At 46.2% G+C, this 22,003-nt stretch overlaps 1 long non-coding RNA gene across 2 annotated transcripts in view; it reads right to left on the reverse strand.

Moving 5' to 3' along the window:
• The window catches only part of LOC102161912, a 42,244-nt gene that overhangs the window by 16,148 nt on the left and 4,093 nt on the right, over positions 1–22,003 (reverse strand). The gene's annotated exons all lie outside the window — the stretch shown is intronic.

The raw sequence follows: 22,003 nt of genomic DNA on the forward strand, positions 1-22,003 counted from the left end.
CAATGGTGTATAGCAACACATGCCTAAAAACCCTGCACTTAGAATACATATAGATAAAAGGATACACTAGAATGGCTGCCTGTGGGGTAGGGGGATGGCAGTGATCCACAGGGTAAAGGGGAATACATAAAACAAGAATGGACTTGCCAGGACTAGTGATGACTGTGAGCCATCATCTGGGGTGTAGGATTGATTCATCGCACTGCATCAGAGGGCCAAAAATAAAATCGAGTAAAATAAGAGATGAGATGAAATCACTGCCTGAAACACATTGGCTATGGGCTCAAGGAGGAAAGGGGGCATACCTCCTGGGCTGCCTCACCAAAGGCAGAGGCCTGGAAGTGTCCTTGAGTCGGGTAAATGAGGTCAAGGGGAGAGCCAGTCACACCTATGTCTATAGCTCAAGCTCTAGGCCAGAGGCCACAGGCAGACTTTCAAGGCCCTAGGCAAGGAGCAAAGGGCAGCTCTTGGGTTAGTGTCAGATGTCACAAAGTTATCTGCTATCACACCTTCCTCACCAAGGTTTAGCCAAATCCACTATCAGGATGATTCGAAGGATGTCAAGGAGTTCCCACAGTGGTGTAGAGGAAACAAATCCGACTAGTATCCATGAGGATGCAGGTTCAATCCCTGGCCTCGCTCAGTGGGTTAAGGATCCAGTGTTGCCGTGAGCTGTGGTATAGGTCACAAATGTTGCTCAGATCTGGTGCTGTTGTGGCTGTGGTGCAGGCCAGCAGCCGCAGCTCCAATTCGACCCCTAGCCTAGGAACCTCCATATGCCATGGGTGTGGCCCTAAAAAGACCCCCCCCCCCGAAAAAAAGAGCGAAAGAAAGAAAAGAGAAAAAGACACCGATGTAAGTCAGCAATCCTATGATTATATGATGATTGTTGGCTTCTTCACCATAAGAGTTCTTCCACACACGGTCTAAGCGGTACACCCACCCAACTCCCATGCCAATGGACTGCATATGACGATCAGGTAAAGGAAGAGGGTATCTTCATTTCCTCAGATTGCCCATCTTTAGAGAGGGTCAGCTGGATGTAGACCTCCCTCAACAGCCCACGTGGGTACTGGAACCCCCTAGGCAAGTGAGTATCCTCTGGGCACAAAGTCTGCAGTTCTAGGCTCAGGACACAAGGTGGCAGCATGGGGAAGAAAGCTAGTTCTCAACTCCATGCAGAGAACATGCAGGTTTGCTTGTAAGTATAGGAAGTTAGGGACCATGGTCCTTAGAGGGTGAGTTGCTCATTTATTAAACATGAAATAAGGCAGAAGCCTATAACTCCAGTGGCTAGGAAAGGGCATTAGGAGAAGCAAGCATGATTTCCTAGAAAGTAGTCCTCACTCATTAACCACCACAGAGGTGGATGACTGTATGTGTGTTAATGTACGAATGCTTATGTGTGTCTATGTGTGAATGTATGTGATCATGTATGTATGGTGTATGTGACTAGTGAGACTCTGAGTGTGCGAGGGTGACTGTACATGAGTGAGAGAGTGTGGGGATGGGGGTGGGGGAAGAGGGAAGCAGCAAGCTCAGGTGTCGCCAGAAAGGCTGGGAGGAAACTATAAAGCTGGGCGATGCCGTCTTTATCAGGCAGCACTTCTGAGTCAATAGGGGCAAAGCGCAAAGTTCACATAGATAGTAGTGACTGGGAGGCATGAAGCATGGCCGTGGTATTGGAGAGGAGGCAGTGGCACTCTCCTGGGAAAGAAGGGCCCACACTAAATTCCACTTAGCTCTAGACTCAGAGAATGGATTCTGGGCCCAGGTTCCATCCAGCTGGGACATTTTCAAGTGGTGCACGGGGGACAGTTCATCTTCCTCAGCTTAAGTTTCTCCACCTTAAAATTGCAGAACTAGTTAGGCCTGCCTTCCTGGCTGCATGTGAGGATCAAAAGAGAGCCATGTATGTAATGCATGTATGAGAAGGCCTAGTATGTGATGAGTGTGTGTCTGTTGGCGGTGGAGCAAAACATGAAACCATGCTATTCAAGGAGCCTCATGGACAGCTTGGTGTGTAAGTGCCACCAGTAAGGTCAGTCTCCTGTCCTCTGCCTGCCCCCAGGCTTCTGAAGACAAGCAGTGGGCCTTCTCAGGAAGTGGTGAGTGCTCTGTCTCTGGGGAAGGGCCCTTTGCAGGAGACAAGCTTGCTTGGAAGGGGCTATTAGGCCTACAACCTTCTAGATCCAATTCCAGATCTGACATTGAACACTCTGGGTGGTTTAGAATATGGACTCATGCAAATTCCTGTTCAAGTTTTGCCCTTGTTTCTTTTCTTTTTTCTTTTCTTTTGGTTTCTTCTTTTTATTAAGGACTGGGTGGAAAGCATTTGGTGTCATTAGGGACTTTGAAACTACCGCCTCACACTGGGAGTTGGTTTGAGTCAACTGGTCACCATGGAATTTCTTTTTTTAGCAGATAAACAGCCAAGTTATAGGCAGCTGTTGCCCTGTCCAGGGCAGAAAGCAGCCTGTTAATGCAAAGCTGCCTGGCTCCTGTTTCTTGGGCAAACAGATGCCATGTCTCTCAACAATTAGGAATCCCAGAAACTGTGGTTTGGAGACCACATGTCTAGTTCTGTCTAGTTATTCAGGTGCCTTTACCTGGGAAGTTCTCTCTCAATGTCACAAGATAAAGGACATATATAGTAACTGGGGACTCTACTTCTTAGAGGCCACCCCAGGAGGCAGTAAACATTAAGTGCCAAGTCAGTGAGGAAATTCTGTTTTGGAGCCAAAGTGTAAAAAAACCCATCCACAAACCACTGAGCCTTTACTGAGTGCTCGTTTTGTACAAGTTCTGAGCCTGAAGGAGGAGGCCCTCTGAAGGGAGGGGAGGCAGGAGCTGGAAATTTTAAGTAGTAGGAGGAATTACATTGGAATGGTAAGGCCCTTTAAGAAGTGGGAATGGGGTGAGCAAAGGCATGGAAGTAGGAAGGTATAAAGTATGTTACAGGGAAGAGTTTGGTTAGAACAGAGCATTTACAACAATGAATAAATTAACATACATTCATTAGGCATCTACTATGTACTGGACACTGTTCAAGTTACCTGGATGAGGTTGGTGAACAAAAATCCCTCCTCCATGGACATTGCAGTAAATAGCAACAACATAAATAATAGCTCACATTTATTGAGAGCTTACTACATACCTGGTACTATTTTAAATACTTTATTCATTTTATCTTCAAAACACCCATATAAAGTAGGTATGGTTATTATCTCTAGTCCACAGATGAGGAAGCACTGACACTGAGTGGTGGAGGCAGAATTCAAACCCAGGGCCCATGCTCTGACCATGACACTCTGCGACCCTCAGTGAGAAAGGGTGAGAAGTCAGGTTGCTGGGTAACATGGGCTGGTCCAGAGGGCAGCAAATGTTGGACAAGGGGACCCAGTGCCTTTATAAGATTAAACTGGGGGCATGTGGTTGGAAAGATTTGGGAGTTCGGGGGGAAATGCAGCCCCCTGGCCTCATTGAAGAGGTGGGAGAAGAGTGAAGAGAAAGAAGATTAAGTACATAGGGCTTGGAATATTCCTTAGGCCATACCTTCTCTGGAATTAATGAACTTGGTATAAATTGTTCCCTCCCCATCTAAGAGGCCACCAGTTCACTGTGGATTATTATTTGTATTATTATTAATTGCAATTCATGAGGGGTGAAGAGGCCTTTCTGGTGGGTCAAGCCCTGAGCCAAAAACAAGGCGGCTCAAAGGGTCTCCCAGACTTGGCCAGAAGACAACGATGCTTTGCGCAGCATCCAGCCTCAGGCCCTCTCTCCAAACTCCCTCAAACCCAGTGTTCAGGTGAGCCACAGCCCCACCCCCATTCTCTCCCATCCCCTGCTCTGCAGGTCCCTTCACATTTCTTCATCAGAAATCCCAATGCCAGCCCCTCTTGGTGGCCAGCTTGCAGCTCCCTGTGCACGGCTGGAGCCACACTTTTGTGTGGGTGGTACCACTGCTTTTGCCTCCCTGTCTGCCAACCACTGCCATGCCTGCTCCAGACACTTAGAAGCACAAGCCAGATCCTTGTTTCAACCTTTTCCAGTTTTCATCCATGTTTCCTGAACGGATATAAAATTTCATTCTGGTTTAGGTAAGAGCAGCCAACTTTATTTTGGCTGCCACCACCCGCTGCTGCCAGTGCAGCCTCTTGGAGTGCCCCTCCCTGCACCTGCATGCACACCCTCTTGGCTGCATAGTTTGGCCAAGCCTTCTCCTTCCTGGATTCTGCCTCGGGGAAAGGCCCTGATCACTGGAATCCCACAGAGGCCTAGTCCTCAGACACATGCCCCCACTTTGCGTCCCCTCCCCCTCCCCTCCCCATCTTAGCTCCACTCTGACCCTCAAAATGCCACTTGACTTCATGCATATACACTTTCCAGGGGTCACGTATTCCCGTGAGTTGGCAACAGTGTTAAGAGCGAATTTCCAGATTGCCCTTTAAGAGTGTCTTCAGTCAGGCTCAGCCCTTGAGGGCTGGGGATTCCTGCCTGGGAATTTTTCCAATATTCTGCCAGCTGTTTCTTCTCTTTCTGTGGTTTTATTATTTTTCTTTCTGTTCCAACTCCTCCTTTCGCTTTCAGTATGGCAGCTCAGGCCAAATGGTGGTAGAGGGTGGGGACCTGGCATTTGCTGAGGTAGGAGCTGTGGCCATGGTCATCTGTGCCAAGGGAGGGGATGTGATGAAGGAGGAAACGGGAGTGGAACAGAGGAAATGAGACCAGCAGCAGGGTGGCCTCTTGTTTTTCTGGTGATCTTCACGTCATTCAGCTCTGGGCATACGGCCTTGTCTCTTCCTGGCCCCTGTGAAAACTGCACATTTGCTACTTGGGAGGGTGACACATTAACCCAGTAACACCAATCCACTTGTCAGATGTGCTAGCTATTGCCTAACAGAGCAGAGACCAAGAAGAAGGGCACACGGAAAAGATAAGCTGTGAAGAAGAGTATGGGAAGGGTTGGGCACGTGGAGCACGTGTTTGGGGAGGTGCTGTGGCACTTCTGAGCAGGAAGAGGGTGCCAGATACCCCAGGTATTGGGTAAAATGGATGAACCTCTTTCACTACGTAATTAAGCTCCCAGAGGGTGGGTAGGGTGAGTAGGGTCCTTTGGTAAGGTCATTTCCCTAGTGTGATGCTGGCATCACAGCATTTGCTTGGGTTACTGGGTCTACAGAGTGGGTCTCCTGGAAAACTTCCTGATGGGACAGCCACTGGTCTCTACCTTTAGATAGAGATTAAATCCAGCAGCATGTAACAGAAAAGTAAAATAAGTGGCTTAAACCACAGAATGCTTTACTTGTCTTTCACATGTGTACAAGAATTGTGGAGACAGAGAGTCTTGAGCATTTTAAAAACAATACTTAAAGGAACTGAGACATCCAGGTACCCCTCACCTTCCTGACTCTACCTCAGGGACTTTTCCCAAGCAGGCAGCTCATCCTGTGTAGATTTTTTTCTTCTTATTTTTAAGGCCTTACCGAGGCATATGGAAATTCCCAGGCTAGGGGTTGAATTGGAGCTACAGCTGCTGGTCTAGGCCACAGCCACAGCAATGCAGGATCCAAGCCGTGTCTGCAACCTACACCACAACTCATGGCAGCACCAGATCCCTGACTCACTGAGTAAGGCCAGGGATCCAACCCTCATGCTCATGGATACCAGTCGGATTCATTTCTGCTGTGCCCCAGTAGGAATTCCCATCATTCTGTGTAGAGCTTGATTAATGTGCCCTGCATGGGCTTCCTTCCCTCCCTGCCTCATGGCTTCAGGGTCCCATGTGCTTCCTCGGCTCATCTCCCAAATTGTTATCAGGGGGACTCCCCAGCCAAGACACTAGTATTAGTGAGCACTTACTGCATTCAACATTTTATCTCATTTCTTCCTCAATCCTGTCTGGTGGGATGCCATTATTAAGCCCCATTCTAGAGTAAGGCTATAATGTGCTCAAGGGCACCCACCATTAGAGCCAAGACTCAAAAAAAGCTGATCATTTTGTGATATTTCCTTGGGATGTATTCCTAGACCTGAACCCCCAGGTCAGATCATGCATCTTTTCAGGCTTTTACTTGTTATGCTAAATGGCCCCTGGGTAAAGTCAAGCCTACTGCCCCTCCCTACCAGCCGTGTGGACTCACATCCTCATGGTCAAGGGCTCCTAGCGCCTGTGAGACCATTCCTCCAAAATACGTATTTTTTGAGTTCCCTGGTGGAACAGTGGGTTAAGGATCTGCCATTGTCACTGCTGTGGCTTGGGTTGCTGCTGTAGCTTGGTTTGATCCCTGGCCTGGGAATGAGCACAGCCAAAAAACCCCAACAAAATATGTATTTTTTAAAAGGCAGAAAGCAAGAATATTAACTAGCCTGTTAGCCTTATACTAACAGATGTGCAATATTTGTGTGTGAGTTGAGCTGAAGAGATGGGAACAACTGGACAAGTTCCTACCCTGAGCAGAAGAGTCTTCCTGGGAGTGTACCTCCGCGTGCCTGGCTCCCAGGAAGGGAGATGGGTAAAAGGTGCAGATGGAAAATGGAAAGTAAGGATCAAGAAGGAAGGGCACCTGATGGCCACTGTGTGGTGAAGGCTGGGGAAGGACCCTGGACAACTTTGCTCTCTTCCACTGCATTCCTTTTCTTGGCAGAAATACCAGTGAGGTGGGAGGTGGCTGCACCCACAGTCCCCTATCTCTTCTCCTTAGACATATGAACAACCTACCAGCAACTCCCGACCCAAGCGTGTTGTATGCCTGAGGGTGTCAAGAAAGCGTGTAGGCAACTGGTGGGACTCACCAGAATTCTTCTCACCAATGTGTGAAGCTGCCCTTCCAGATGTCCTTGGTGAGCAGGGAAACCTACCCATGGCTCCAGAATGGGGCTGTGCCTGCCTGACCTCTTTCTAATAAAACTCTCCTACTGGGCTTTATAGTATCTGAAGCACTTTCACATTAGGGAACCCCTTTGATCTTTCTTCAACCTGTAAAGTGGGCTGAGCCAGGGTATCATTATCCCCATTTAACAGATGGGGAAGTTTGAGGCTCTGATTAAAATGATGGTTTAATATCACACGCTATAAGTCAAGATTTCTGAGCCTTGCCTACTAATTATCATAATTGTAGTGATAACCATGTTCTGTGAACATTATTACGTGCACGTACTGCGTGAGGCTCTTTGTCCCAGTTATGTCTTTCAGTCCTCACAAAACCCTCTCAGGTGGGTAGTCAACTGCATCTGGTAGAGCTGGGATTTGAACCTGGGCTGTCCAACTCCATAGTCAGGGGTTCTCCAAGTGTGGTCCCCAGATGAAGAGTTTGAGTCAGGAACTTAAAATATATGCACATTCCTGGGCCCTGCCCCAGAACTATTGAACTGGGGAAAACTACTAGAGTAAGGCTTGGCAGTCTATGCCTCACATGCCCTCTAGGTAACTTTGATGCACTCTCAAATTTGAGAACTGCTGTCCTAATACATTCTTTTAACTCAGTGAATTTTAATTCTGACTGCACAGTGGAATCACTGGAGAGCTTTAATAAACACCAGGGCTGGGCCAGACCAGAGTCCCTGGGGTGCAAGCTCAGGCATCAGTATTTTTAGAAGCTCCCCATGTGTATTTCACTGCCTTTGATATGCACCAGGGAGCCGCGGAAGGCTCCACAGTTTATCAGAAGGTTCTAAAGTAGAAGAACAGGATAGCCTGTTCCAGAGAATCCTGGAGGGAATGAAGAAAGATGACGAGTCCAGAAGGAGAGACTGGGGGCTTAGCTCCTCTTTCTTGAGATGCCTCCATGTGGGCCTAGGAAGCCTGCAGCCCTGGTGGGGTTCAGAGTATCCTAACTGTTTGTCTTGGCAATTTCTCAAGCAGGCAGTTGTGTAGAGCTGCAGCTCTTTTGTTTGTGTGGTTTAACTGTTGGCCCAGTTTTTCCAGGGCTGATTAGATATCCCTGCGAGTAGCACAGCCCCCTCTAGTCCACAGGCTTCCCGAAAAGGGGCTGAAGCAGCTGTTTCCCCTTAGAGTTCAGGCAAAGAGGGGGTATGGGGTGCTAGCTCCTGTTTCTAACTGTATCACTCTGGGCCTCAGGTTCAAGGATCTGATCAATCAGCATCCAGTCAGGAGCCAGAAATCACCCTGGTCATTTTGACAGAGAGAATCTAATATAAAGAATTATAAGATGCAGACTATTGCCTTTGGAATGGATTAGCAATGAGATCCTGCTGTGTAGCACTGGGAACTATGTTTAGTCACTTATGATGGAGCATGATAATGTGAGAAAAAAGAATGTATACGTGTATGTGTAACTGGGTCACCATGCTGTACAGCAGAAAATTGACAGGACACTGTAAACCAGCTATAATGGAAAAAAATAAAAATCATGATATAAAAGTTAACCTAAATAAATAAATAAAAATAAAAAAGAATTACTAAGTACAAAAGAATTGAAAAATCAAAGAGAGAATGTTGAAGTCAGTGGGTTACAACCCACAGGAAGCAGTAGGGCTTCCCTAGGGATGGAGAAACAAAGGGAAAAGGTTGCAGTTGTTAAAACAGAAGCTTGCAGGACGGCTGACTTTATGGCTGAAACACAGACCTTGGGAGAGGGAGTGCCAGCCGATGGTGCTGGGGTCCCTGAGGGAAAACCATGAGGCTAGTCCTGTGAGTACTAGAAAAAAATGCAAATTGGAATCAACTGCTACTCCTGGAATGAACTGCTGCCATCATCGGGGTGGAGGGGAGGAGGGGTGGTGTGTGTGTGTATGTGCGCAACGGGAGCATTGCCAGGGAGGAGGATGCTGGGTTTCTGATTGTCTAACTTCTCTCTACTCTTGGGACCCTCCATCCTCATCTCAGGCTCACTCTTTCCGTCTCTTAGTTTTCTTCTTTTTTAGGGCCAATCCCAAACATTGTGGGTTCAATCAATAAGCCTTTACTGAACACCTATTATGCCCTAGGCCCTAAGGTCTGAGTTCCAAATATAGTAACAGCACCCCCATTCGCTGGAGCACTTGTCTACCTGTTCCTGCTCTAAGCAGCTCACGTGCATTAACTCATTTACTATTACCCTCATTTTACATATGGGGAAATGGAGGCACAGAGACATTAAGTAACTTACCTAAGGTTATTATTTAACTAATAAGTGGCAGAGCCTGAGTATGAACACAATCAGTGTGGTTCCACTACCCACATTCTTTACCAAGTCACCTCACTGCCTCAAGTCCTAGAGAGATGGACGTGTAAACACATTGACTGCAACAGAAAGTAGAGAATGCCACATGCTGAGGGCCCTACAGAGTTGGTAACTCATTTTATCCATCCATACAATGAATCTTTAGACAGAGGGGTAAGGATGAGCAAGAAGAGACATTCTATCTACTCTTGGGAAGCTTCTAGTAGAGACACAGACATTAATCAAAATTTTACACCCAAAAAAAGTTAGGTCCACTAAAGCAGGTTCCCTTTGCTATGAAAACTGTAATCATAGAGATTTGTGATAAATGTGGAAATGAAAGAAAACTGCTTCTTGGAGGAAGTGATGCTTGGGCTAGGGCAGACAAGATGAATGGAAATTAATCAAATGAAGAAAGAAGAGAGCTCCAGGCAGAGGGAACAGCATGTGCAAACATTCTGTGTTGGTAGGACATGGTGAGCATGAGAACCTGCCCCAGTCCTCCAGCCAGCTGACCTTGGCCAGCCCTCCCAGGCATGTAGCCCACCTGTTGGGACCTCATCACCCCAGCTGAAGCCCTATGGCTAACTCTTCCTGGATCATGCTGGAGACTGGCCATCCTCTGCTAGTGGATCCCACCCTCCCCTCAGCTCCAAGTGACAGGCTGGCCTAAAGGGCCTCCTAAGGGAGGCCTGGAAAAGCCCCAAAGCTGGAAGCTGTTCTAGGGACTGAAAGGACAGTCCTGTCAGATAGGGAGTGGGGCAAGTCCCCAGGAAGCCTCTGGAGAACTAGTGACTGGGTGTACCACATAAATAGCCTTTATAAAAAGAAGCCTGAGGGCAGCCTGGGGCACAAATGGGCAGTGACAGACCACCCTCTTTCCCCAGTCACCAGAGCCTCAACTGGGAGTCTTGGACTACTCAACACATTCCTGGACCGGGTAAGAAAGCAATGATTAAGCCTATTTTACAGGACAGGGAAAGGCAAGGCTGGAGAAGGAAGATACTGTTTGGGGTGGCTTCTAGGTCTGACCCTTTTGAGAAGCAGCTGGGCCTTTGAAGAATGAGATTCTAAGGAGCTATATGGAGGTTTTGTAAGGATTCAGAGAGCCTTGGAATGAGTGAGCAAGAGCCTAGATTCTCAATGGGTGAGGAAAGGGGGAGAGACAGATTAAAGAAAAGGAACCATCTCTTCCTAGGTTTCTCAGTGCCTCCTCTCTGCCTTGTTTACAGAAAACAAAGTGCCTAGGCTGACTCTGGACGGGTTCCTTTGAAACAATTGGAGCAACCACTGTCAATGCTCCCAGGAGGGCGCCTTCCTCCCCCATCCTGCCACTCACACAGTAGGGCTGAAGGTCCAACTAGTGGGCTTCATGCGGGCATCTGTTGGGATCTGCCTGCCTGAGGTCTCCAACCCCCTCCCCCAACCTAGGCAGCACTGAAAGGTACCCAAAGTCTTCCAAGTTTCTGTAGACCCAACCTAATGAAACATTGAGGGCTGTGTCATCGTCATCACTGGGAATCTCCGTTGAGGAGGAACATCAGTGAATGGGCCTCTCTGATTCCTAATAGGAAAACAAGCCCCTCCCTTCCTGACACCCCACCCCCCACGCCTGCCTGAGGTAGGCCTTTCAGCAGAACCACCTGACCAAAGGCTTGGAACAAAGACAGCTTGAATTCTCTGAAGCTTCCTTCTAGGGCGAGGGTGAGGGTATGTGCACAAATCCCTGTTGTGTCCTGCTGAGTTGGGGGCCCTGCAAGATGCTTCCACAATCTGCCATGCTGCCTAGGCCCTGGGGCTATTGGAGGACAGGGGAATCACCTGATGGGATGACACAGGCCAGGATCCAAGGTCCTGGGTGGCGGGGTGGCTGACAGAAGTGCAGCCCCCACTGATTTATGGGGGCTCAGAGACTCTTTGCCTTGACACCCCTTGCATGCCGTCTTTCCTACTGGCCTGCTGCACTGCTGCACTAAGGGGGGGGGGGTTGTTTCTTTCTCCCTCCACTACTTTGTTGCCACCTGCCTCACCCCAGGTCTGGGAGTGTGCTGGAGCCAGCTCATACAGGCTTGTAAGAGCCAACTGTTACATATTTTGGAGTTCAGTGAGCTGGTTGTTAAATGTAGCCATTATTAAAAATTAAACTATATGAATCAGTGTTTCTCAAACTTTTGTTCATTACTGCCTCAAAAGGAACCTTTTTAAACATTTTACCCCTAGTCTCCTACCACCCTCCCCATGAATTTTAATATCACAGACATAGTGTGTGTTTATGCACTGGATGTATATCTGATGTATATCTATGCTTTGTGCATAAAAAGTTCTTCAGCCCCTGCTAAGAATTAATTTTCACCTCTATTGACAATGTATGAGATAAATTCACAATTAAATAAATTATATATTAAATATAATAAAAGTTATACTCAAAATTCATCATGTCTTAGTTATTTAACTACAATTTTATTATTATGATTCTAAGTTATTGATATCTCTATTTTTCTCTTGGAGAGCTGGCTGTTCAACATTTACCAGCCAAACACTGGGCAAATCTTTTGGAAAAATGACAGACACTTTGAGAGGTGGTCAAAGAAAGAGAGGCTTGCCTAGCAGAAACCTAACTTGAAGATATATGGAAAACACAGAGAATTCCTGTGAGTGCAAGGAGAAGAGGGAGGAGCCTGGAGAGAGAAAAGACCCTCTGATGCTGACTCCATGTTGGCTAAGGATGTCTCTCTTGTGAAATGTTTAAAAAGAGGAAAAAAAAAAAAAAAGACTGTGTTGGGAGGGGTGCAGGCATATATAATCTACATCCTCATGTTCTAGGAGGGTCTGTGATTAGCAATTGCTAGCTTTTTCCTTAGGTTTAGTGTCTGCCTTTACAGAATACAATTAGGGGTCAGAAACATAAAGCTGAGATGACCCACCCCACCCCAATACCATACCCACTGTCCCACCTCCTGCCAGTGTCTTTTGTTTAAACACCTGAGTCTCTATTCTGAACCATGCTGGATCCTCCACAGAGCACAGAGAACGTTGCTTGGCCTTGGAGTAAAGGCAGAAGACAAGACTTTCACACGCAGATAACACAATGTGGAAGCACTGCATCCTCCTCTCCAGTCCCCAGTTTTCTCACCAGTGAAATGGGAAGGGTGGAGTGAGTTCTCACGAGGACCTTCCAGCTCTCACTGTCCTTGCCTGGGAAACTATCTCCTCTTCCTTCCATTTGGACAAAGCTACAAGGTTCTGCCCAGGCACTGCCTCCTCTCCCTCTAACTCTGCCCTCACTCATCTCCCATCTGCTTTCAGGGTGGCTTTTTAAAACTCAGCCCAGCCCCATCTGCTTTTCCCATGAAAGTTGGAAAGCCTACAATATGTGAGAGGGTGAGGCATCAACTCAAATGCTGTGCCTTTGTCAGCTGGAAGACCATGAGCCATTATCAACCTCTCCCAACACCAGCTCCCTTGTCTTCAAAAAAGGAATAAGGCTCACAGTGCCCAGCCTGGGGTGAAGGTGCATGAAGTAATATGCTGTGCACATAGGTCCTTGTTAGGGACTGAACTATTCCCCAACCCCCTACCCCAACAAATTCATATGTTGAAGCCCTATCCCCCAGTACCTTAGAATCACATCTAACCAGTATCCTCATAAGAAGGGATTAGGACACAGAAACACCATTTGCGTGTGCACAGAGGGATGATCATGTGAAGGCAACTGAAGGAGAGAGGCCTCATGAGAAATCAGGCCTTCTGAATCTTGATCTTGGACTTCCAGCCCCCAGAAGTGTGATAAAGTAAATTTGTTCAAACCACCTAGTCTGCGGTACTTTGTACTAGCAGCCCTAGCACTCTGATATAGTCCTTAGAAGGCACCAGTTCTTTCTGCCTTTAATTTGTGTCAACCTTACTTTTTTGGGGGGGCCACACCCACAGTATACGGAAGTTCCCAGGCTAGGGGTCAAATTGGAGCTACAGATGCCGGCCACAGCCACAGCCACAGCAACTCAGGATCCAAGCTGTATCTTTGACCTTCACCACAGTTCATGGCAACGCCAGATCCCCGACCCACTGCTCCGGGTCAGGGATCGAACCTGCATACTCATGGATACTAGCTGGATTTGTTTCTGCTGCACCACAATGGGAACTCCTGTGTCAGCCTTGTTTTATGTGTGGGGAACCTTGTTCCTCTACTTATAACAATTCAGTGCCAGGCACAAAGTGTACAAAGTCAGACCTCTGTCCTCACTATGGGCTCCACCCACCTGCAGACCAGGGTGGGGGCACCCAGCTGCTATGCATCAAGGTGGTCTTCAAACTGCAGGACATGGAGTCAAGTTAGTGAGTCACATGAGCACTTTTCAAAAATAATGACACAGGAGTTGCCTGATGACTCAGCAGGTTAAGGATCCAGTGTTGTTACTGCTGTGGCCTAGGAACATCCACATGCTGCAGGTGTGGCCAAAAAGAAAAAAAAAAAAATAATGACACAGAATAGAAAATGCTAGACTGCATCTCAGGCAGGAAGAGGATGCGTTATTTCATGAAACTTGCACTTGGTTTTACGTATTTATAAATAAACAAAAAATAATTACAAACTATCCTAAGTGCTATGAATTATGTTTGTGTGTCTGGTTGTTGCATTGTGGTGTGCATTTCTTACTGCTGAGTTACAATTCCAAAACGCTGAAAAAACACTGCCTCCTACCAGTGTTGTTCAATTTCTCTTTGAGTAAGTTTATGATTGAAAAGCCAATCAGCTGTTCAGGGGAAGGCTGGGTGGTGTAGAGGCAAGGACCTGAATGGGAGGAGTCATTCTGTGCAGGTCAATAGCATTGAGCCCTGGCCTTGGGTACCTTCCCTTCTGTGTCCCAGAATAAGTTAACATGACTTCACTGGGCCTTAGTTTCCCCATCTATAAAGGGGGACTTACAAAACCTCTTACAGGGGTGCTAGAGGATTATCAGGAGCCAAGGAACCTGAAGGTACCCACCCACTGATATAAGAGGCAGTTTTGTTTTTTTTTTTTAATTTCATCATTTTGTTATTTCATCATTTCATTGGGTCTGTCTGTTTTAGTAGGTGAAGAGTTTCTTTCCACCTCACAAGAAAGGAATGTACTTGCCCCTCACCCCTTAGGAATCCCTAGCTGGTGGTGGGCCAGGGTTGAAGGGGTATCCAGAAAGGTATTTCGGAGGCTAAATTCCAAAGTGAGACTTTCCTAAGGATTTTATGCAGAGAAAATCAGATTCCGGTATATTTTCAAAGCAGCTTCCCAAGAGCAGTCAATGTCTCAAGAGGCCAGGAGGAGTAGCCTCTTACCCTTTGTTCAGGAATCAGAGGGATCTGGGCCTGCTGCCACCCCTCTGCTCTGGCTGGGTTCCCAGGAATATTGCCTACAAGCCCTGAGTCACTGCTAGAAGCCATCCTGGGCCCCTGGGAGTGCAGGGTTGGGACACTTTCCTCAAGATGGCCCCCTGAACCTGGTGGTCCAGCAACCCCCTCCCTTAGCCAGGCCGCTTCTCTCCCTGATACTTCTCTGGACTGATGCCTTTCTGAAATCCACGTTCGCAAACCTGCTTCCAAACAGGGAACTTAGACATGAGTGGAATATGTGGAATTCCTGGAGGATTTATAACCCAGCAACTGGAACAGGTGTAGGTAGCTGACCCCCTACCCCTATCCTGGCTCCAATCCTGCCTCCAGCTCCTGCATGGATCTTCCCTCTCTGGCCCCAGAGCCATATCTAGGTCACCATTCTGACCTCCATCCCCTGGTTCAGAGCAAAGAGCACTGGATACAGAGTCAGGAACTCTGTTTCTAGACCTCCTACTACTTCTATGAGTAACCTCAGGCAGTCCACCTCACTTCTCTGCGCCTCAGTTCTCTCACTTGTAAAATGGATGGGCTGGTGTGGGATGGATTGGTACTTGATTTTCTTTAAGAGTCAGATCTCTTAACTGTTCTTTCTAAACTTCTAGGAAATGAACTAGAGGAGCTAAAACCATGCTGATTTCCTTCCCAAACAGAAATTCCAGCACCTCTGTTCTTGGGGATACAGGTGGAACTTCCAAGCCATTAGACCACTTTCCAATATTTGGAATCTGGTTGATAGGGTGGGGTAAGCATCCTTTCTGCAGCCAGTACCAGCAGGGTGAAGACTCTGTACTGTGCAGGGTGTACCAGAGTCTGGGGCAGGGCAAGGAGAGTGGTCATTCCCCCCACAGCAGCTGTATTCTGCACCAGAGTGGGGAAATGGGGAACTTCTCCTCCGTGGTCCTCACTAGCCATTCTCCCTTCTCATCCTTTGTCTCAACTTACAGACTCTGCTTTATTTTGGAGATACCCACTGTCCAGGGCTGATAAGTGGGACCCCCAAGTCCCACCCACTCAAATCACTCAAGTCTGCCTCCAGATCATTCCTGTCACCTCAAACACACCCAACTATTCTTTGTGAGTGAGGAAGCCAACAAATATTCAGCCTCTCTGGCCTAGAATTTCACTGAGTGAAATTAATCTTCAAAAAAGAGACCCTTGAATGCTGTTCTCCTCTGTGAAGGCTGCCTTGACCAATGCCTTGTCCAGAACCTTGTCCCCTTTCCTCCACATCAGACATTATTTAATCATTTTTCATCCACTCAATGTGTATTGAGTGCCAGCTACCTTCCCTGTGCTCTTCTGGGTGCTGGGACAAGGAGAGCAGAAGCAGACCCAACTCCTCCCCCATGGGAGTTTAGGGCCTAGAGGGGCAGGAGCAGGCACTCTTCTTACACATCCCTTCCTCCTCACCCGCCTCCCAGCCTCCACTTGCTCCAAGACCAGCTCCCAAGGACAGTGCCTATGTTTTATGCATATTTGTTTCTCAGCACACAGCAAGTGTCTGTCATCTAGAAGGCCTTTAACATATTGCAGATTACATATGAGTGGTCAAAAGGGAAACTGGTTTATCCCTGAGGCTGGTCCCAACTCTGTTATAGGGATAACAAGAGACAGAGAAAGTAATTAAGGCTAGACAGAGGGTTAAATCATATGCTGCTGCCACTAGCCTACAGAGTGGAATTTGGCCATATCTATCAAAATTATAAATGTATTCACTTAATTTTTTTTTTTGGAGTATAGCTGACTTATAATGTTGTGCATTCATTTTTGACCCAGTAATTCCACTTTTAGTAGTTTATTCCACAGATGGATGCTCACACCTGTGAAATGATATATGTACAATGTTAGTCTTGTAATACTGTTTGCAAGACCAGAAATAACAAATACCCATGTATGGGGCCTAGTGGTTAAAAAATTTTTTTTTTTTTTTGTCTTTTGAGGGCTGCACCTGTGGCATATGGAGGTTCCCAGGCTAGGGGTTGAATCAGAGCTACAACTGCCGGCCTACGCCACAGCCACAGCAACACCAGATCTGAGCTGCGTCTGCGAACTACACCACAGCTCATGGCAACGCCAGATCCTTAACCCAGTAAGCGAGGCCAGGGATCAAACCCAAAACCTCATGGTTCCTAGTTGGATTCATTTCCACTGCACCACAATGGGAACTCCAAAATTAAATTTTTTTAATTGATGTAATTTGTCGTATAACATTGTCTAAGTTTCAGGTGTACAACATAGTAACTTTTTAAAAGTTATATTCCATCTGTAGTTATTATAAAATATTGGTTGTATTCCATTGTTTTACTATATATCCTTGCAGCTTATTTATTTTATTCATAGTAGTTTGTACCTGTACACCTATCTTGTTTCTCCCTGTATAGGGCCTAATTTAATACATTATGCTACACCTACATAAAGCAGAATCCTATGTGGTGTTAAAAAAAAAAAAAAAGAATGAGGAAGCTCTGTTTGAATATAAATAGACCTCTGTTGAGTTAAAAAAGGTGAGGAAAAATGTACATAGTTCATTATTCTTTGTGTCAAAAATGTAAAGATGGAAGTTCCCTCCCTGACCTGGGAATTTCTATGTGGCAGGCACAGCCAAAAAAAAAAAAAAGGAAAAATGGAGAAGGAATACATTTAAATATAATGTATTATTTAGATATGTAAAGAAGGGTCCTTTAGGAAGGGCCCACAAGGAACAGTTAACAGTGGGTGCTGTGAGAGGAAAAATCAGGCGAATGAGGAACGGGTGGGAAGAAACCTTTCCACTGAGTTTCCTTCAATTTTTTGAATATTATATTATGTAAATGTGATACCTATCAAAAATTAAAGCAAAAATAATTATAAAGACTATGAGATAGTATCAGCTAATAAGATAGGTGGGAAAAAATTTAAAAACTATACCCAGTAGGATTAAAAGTATGTAAAAAAAAAAAAATGCAAGCTAAAATTTCCATCTGTGGAAGGAATATTCTAGGTAACTTTTTTTTTTGTTTTGGCCTCATTGACAGCATGCAGAAGTTCCTGGGCCAGGGATCAAACCTGCACCACAGCAGAGACCCAAGCTGCTGTAGTGAAAATGCCAGACCCTTCCTTAATCCACTGTGCCACAAAAGAACACCATTCTAGGTAATTTTGGTTTTGGGGTTTTTTTTTTTTTTTTTGGCCTTTTTTGTTTTTTAGGGCCACACCTGGGGCATATGGAGGTTCCCAGGCTAGGGGTTGAATCTGAGCTACAGCTGCTGGCCTACACTACAGCCACAGCAATGCCAGATCTGAGCCGCGTCTGCAACCTACCCCACAGCTCATGGCAACACTGGATCTTTAACCCACCGAACAAGGCCAGGGATTGAACCACTGTCCTCATGGATACTAGCTGGGTTCGTTAACTGCTGAGCCACGAGGTGTATTCCATAAAATATAACAATATTTTGTATTACTTTCATGATGGATGGATGGAAGAAAGGAAGGAAATTAGTGGAAGGGAATTCTTCAAAATAAATTGTGTTAGAGCAGTAAGATTATGGGTCATTTTTTTGGTCCTTTGTTTAATGTTCCAAACCTGCCATTATGTGGTTTTGTTGTTATTTTAGCAAGAATAAAACCCTCACTGCTGCAGGGTGGGATTTCACTCCCCAAAGTCCTGCTCATTTGTGTTAAAGAGCTAGAACTCCCAGTTGCTGTTAGCATTCCAAGTAACAAGGCCTAAGGGGCTGCTCTGGGTAGTGGGAGCCTGCTACTGGTGACATGTTGCTAGGGAAGAAGCAAAATGTCACAGAGAACCCTTAGGCCCCTAAAGTGTCTTAGCTGGCAAATATTTATGGAGCCCTGAGTGCTAGGCTTAGTGCTGGGAGAGTAGAGGGCTGCCTTCCCTGGGCTCCAGCCTCTTACGGCATTCTAGTATGTTTCAGGCAGAGATGGAAGGAGAGCATAAGCCTGGCAAGATCAGGCCTTGTAGGCAGTGACCAACTTTGCCAAAGGACAAAATTAGGCTGTCCAAGAGTTGAACCCTCACTGGTCCTGACCTGCCTTGTCACACTGAGCACATGTCCACTCTTAAGCTTCTTTTTTTTTTTGGTCTTTTTGCCATTTCTTGGGCCGCTCCCGCGGCATATGGAGGTTCCCAGGCTAGGGGTCGAATCGGAGCTGTAGCCACTGGCCTACGCCACAGCCACAGCAACGTGGGATCCAAGCTGCGTCTGCGACCTACACCACAGCTCTCGGCAATGCCAGATCCTTAACCCACTGAGCAAGGCCAGGGATTGAACCCGCAAACTCATGGTTCATAGTCGGATTCATTAACCACTGAGCCACAACAGGAACTCCTACTCTTAAGCTTCTTCTTCTTTTTTTTTTTTTTTTTTGGTCTTTTTTTTGCTATTTCTTGGGCCGCTCCCGCGGCATATGGAGATTCCCAGGCTAGGGGTCCAATCGGAGCTGTAGCCGCCAGCCTATGCCAGAGCCACAGCAACGCGGGATCCGAGCCGCGTCTGCAACCTACACCACAGCTCACGGCAACGCCGGATCATTAACCTACTGAGCAAGGGCAGGGACCAAACCCGCAACCTCATGGTTCCTAGTTGGATTTGTTAACCACTGTGCCACGATGGGAACTCCCCTTTTAAGCTTCTTGATGGAAGGATACCACTAGTGATTACAAAGCAAACTGCCCAACAAAGGTTTTGGTCATCCAAACTCAGAGATCTGGGTTCTGATTCTGGGTCTGCCATTAACCAGCTATGGGATCTGGGACAAGCAATTTGATTTTAATGAGCCTCAGGCTCCTCATCTGTTAGATTGGGAGAATCATAATAACAATGAAAAATACCTGCTCTGACTACCTTCCAGAGTTTCTGTGAGGATCAGGTGACACAGTGTACATAAAAAGCATTTTATAAGTATAATGGATGTCAGCTGATGAATGGATAAACAAAATGTGGTATATCAATACAATAGAATACCATTTAATCTTAAAAAGGAATGAAATACTGATACATGACAACATGGTTAAACCCTGAAAACATTATACTAAGGGAAAGAAGCCAAAGGCCACATATTATAGGAAATATCCAGAATGGGCAAATCCATAAAAATAGAAAGTGGATTAGTGGTTGCCAGGGGCTGAGCGAGAGGGATAAATGGAGAGTGAGTACTTAATGGGCACAGAGTTTTCTTTTAGGGTGAGGAAATGTTCAGGAATAGGCAGTGGTGTTCGTTGCACAACATCGTGAGTGTATTAAATGCCATTGAATTGCATACTTTAAATGGTTAAAATGGTAAATTTTATATGAATTTTACCATTTTTTAAAAAATAATGTGATGATTCAAATCTGAGTTTATTCTGATTATCTCCACAATTAATAATCAAAGGCATTAGATATTCAGAATTTCAGAGTTCTTTATCTATACTAGGGCACAGTGAGAAGTGACTAGAAAATGAAAAAAGAAAAAAAAGGAAATCCCACTCAGAAGGTATGCAGAGCCCCAGGGACATGAACCCTTGGGCCAGGAGCAGTGTGATCTCTGGGGAAATCCAGAATTCCAAGGCTAGGGAAGCACACTGACTTGAGAATCTCAAAACCATCTGTGTGGGTTCACCATTTAATTCAGTGGCTATGTGATTCCTTTGGGAAGATTTAAACACCAGCCTCTTGCCCTCAAATTGTTTCACGGACAGACTGAAAGAGTGTTTTCTGGCTTCTGCCCCAGAGGCAAAGGGCTGCTTCCTGGACCCAAAGGAACCCTCAGACCTGTAAGTCTTCAGAGCTAGAAAGGCTCTTGGATGGAGACTTCTTGATGACAATGGTATGACATTTTGATGACTATGATGATGTGACATCATCAAGAGCAACAATTCACTCACAGGACACTCAGAAGACAAAGAAGACATTGGTTGTTGGGTATTTTTTTTTTTTCCCCCTCTGTTACTGATTTAATCTGTCTCATGAGCCCACACCTCAGAGAGTGGGAGGTGGGAAGGGAGGGGACAACTTGACAACTGGGCATCTTGGCCTGCTTCCATTTCATCTGCATCTATCATATATATGTAGTCATGTAGTCACCTCATTAAAACGACCGTTTCTCTCTTCCCTTCCCCCATGTACCCCGGGAAGGGTCAGTTCTCAATCCTGAAACCTACTGCTCTCCCTTGCCCCTCTCCTTCTCCTCTCACAATGCACCAGGGCCTGAGGGGCAGGCATACCCTCTCTGTCAGGGTTTCCTAAATTTCCTGGACAAGAGTAACTGGGCACTGGCTTAAAATGTTCCTTCAGAGGCTCCTACCATGGAGAGTCCCATCAAATAATTTGGGGCAGGGCTCAGGAATGTGAGTTTAATTCTCTCCCACAGAAGTTAGAGAAATATTGCTCTGTGCCATGTAACTGAGTTCTCACTAGCCTGGCTTACAGTAACCTTCACAGTCAAGTCCTCCAGGCTGACTTACGAGTGGGAGCCTAAAACATTTATAAAATCATTCTTTCTCCCCACAGTCTGTCTTTCAAAATTACTATCTTACAAGGAGGTCCCCACCACCACCAAAAAAAGGGGAAACTTGTTAATTGAAGGAGAAGAATGACTTTGTTGTATAAATTTGTATCTGTTCCTCTTTTGATGTTCCAGAAACCTGTTGATTCTGGTCTGGGGAGCCCCAAGAATCAACGTGATTGATGAAGCTCTGCTTTCAAAAATATATTTTAGAATCCCTGCTCACTAACAATAATATCTAACATTCACTCAGAACCTACTATGTACAGAGTGTTGTGTTGCATGCACTCTTATTTAATCTTCAGAGCAACCAGAGTAACTAACCCCAGATAAGGAACCAGGTGTATAGAGGTTAAACATCCTGCCCAGGGTCACACCACTAATAGTGGAAGAGACAGGATTTGAACCAATGTCTGGGTATTCCTAAGGGTTCTTTTAATCACCAAGATACTCCTTCCTTACTTGAGTTTAAGGTCTTTTAGGAACTGTCTGTGCTAACCTTCCTATTTTGTAGGTGTGGAGATCCAGGTTGAGAGAGGGAAAGTGACCTGCCCAAGGACACAGAGCTAGTCAGGAGCAAGGCTGAGAATAGACCCCAGGCCTGAAACTCCTGATCCAGTGCTCTTCCCCTTAGCCTCTGTGCCGGCATTCGACGTGTGACATAGACATTCAGTAATTGCTACTGTACAGAGCTGCTGAACTGCCTGAGGACAGCAAGAGTCTTCAGGGGACTGAGAGCTGCCCGATGGTTTCAAAAGTCCACTAGATTCTTAAAATGAGAGGGGCCCATTCAAGAGCACTGCCCAATGCTGTTGCACTGTAAACTTCTATTCATTGGTTTCTAACATGCACATTTCTTGGTTATGTCTCCAAACTATGGGCAGTCTCTCTGTTCTGGTGATTTTTAGAAAAAGGTGTGGCTGGTGGCCCCATAAAGGCAGCTCTGGACCCATAAAGGCTTGTTTTACCTTTGCAAG

Source organism: Sus scrofa, chromosome 7, assembly GCF_000003025.6.
Source record: "Sus scrofa isolate TJ Tabasco breed Duroc chromosome 7, Sscrofa11.1, whole genome shotgun sequence".
Taxonomy (NCBI): domain Eukaryota; kingdom Metazoa; phylum Chordata; class Mammalia; order Artiodactyla; family Suidae; genus Sus; species Sus scrofa.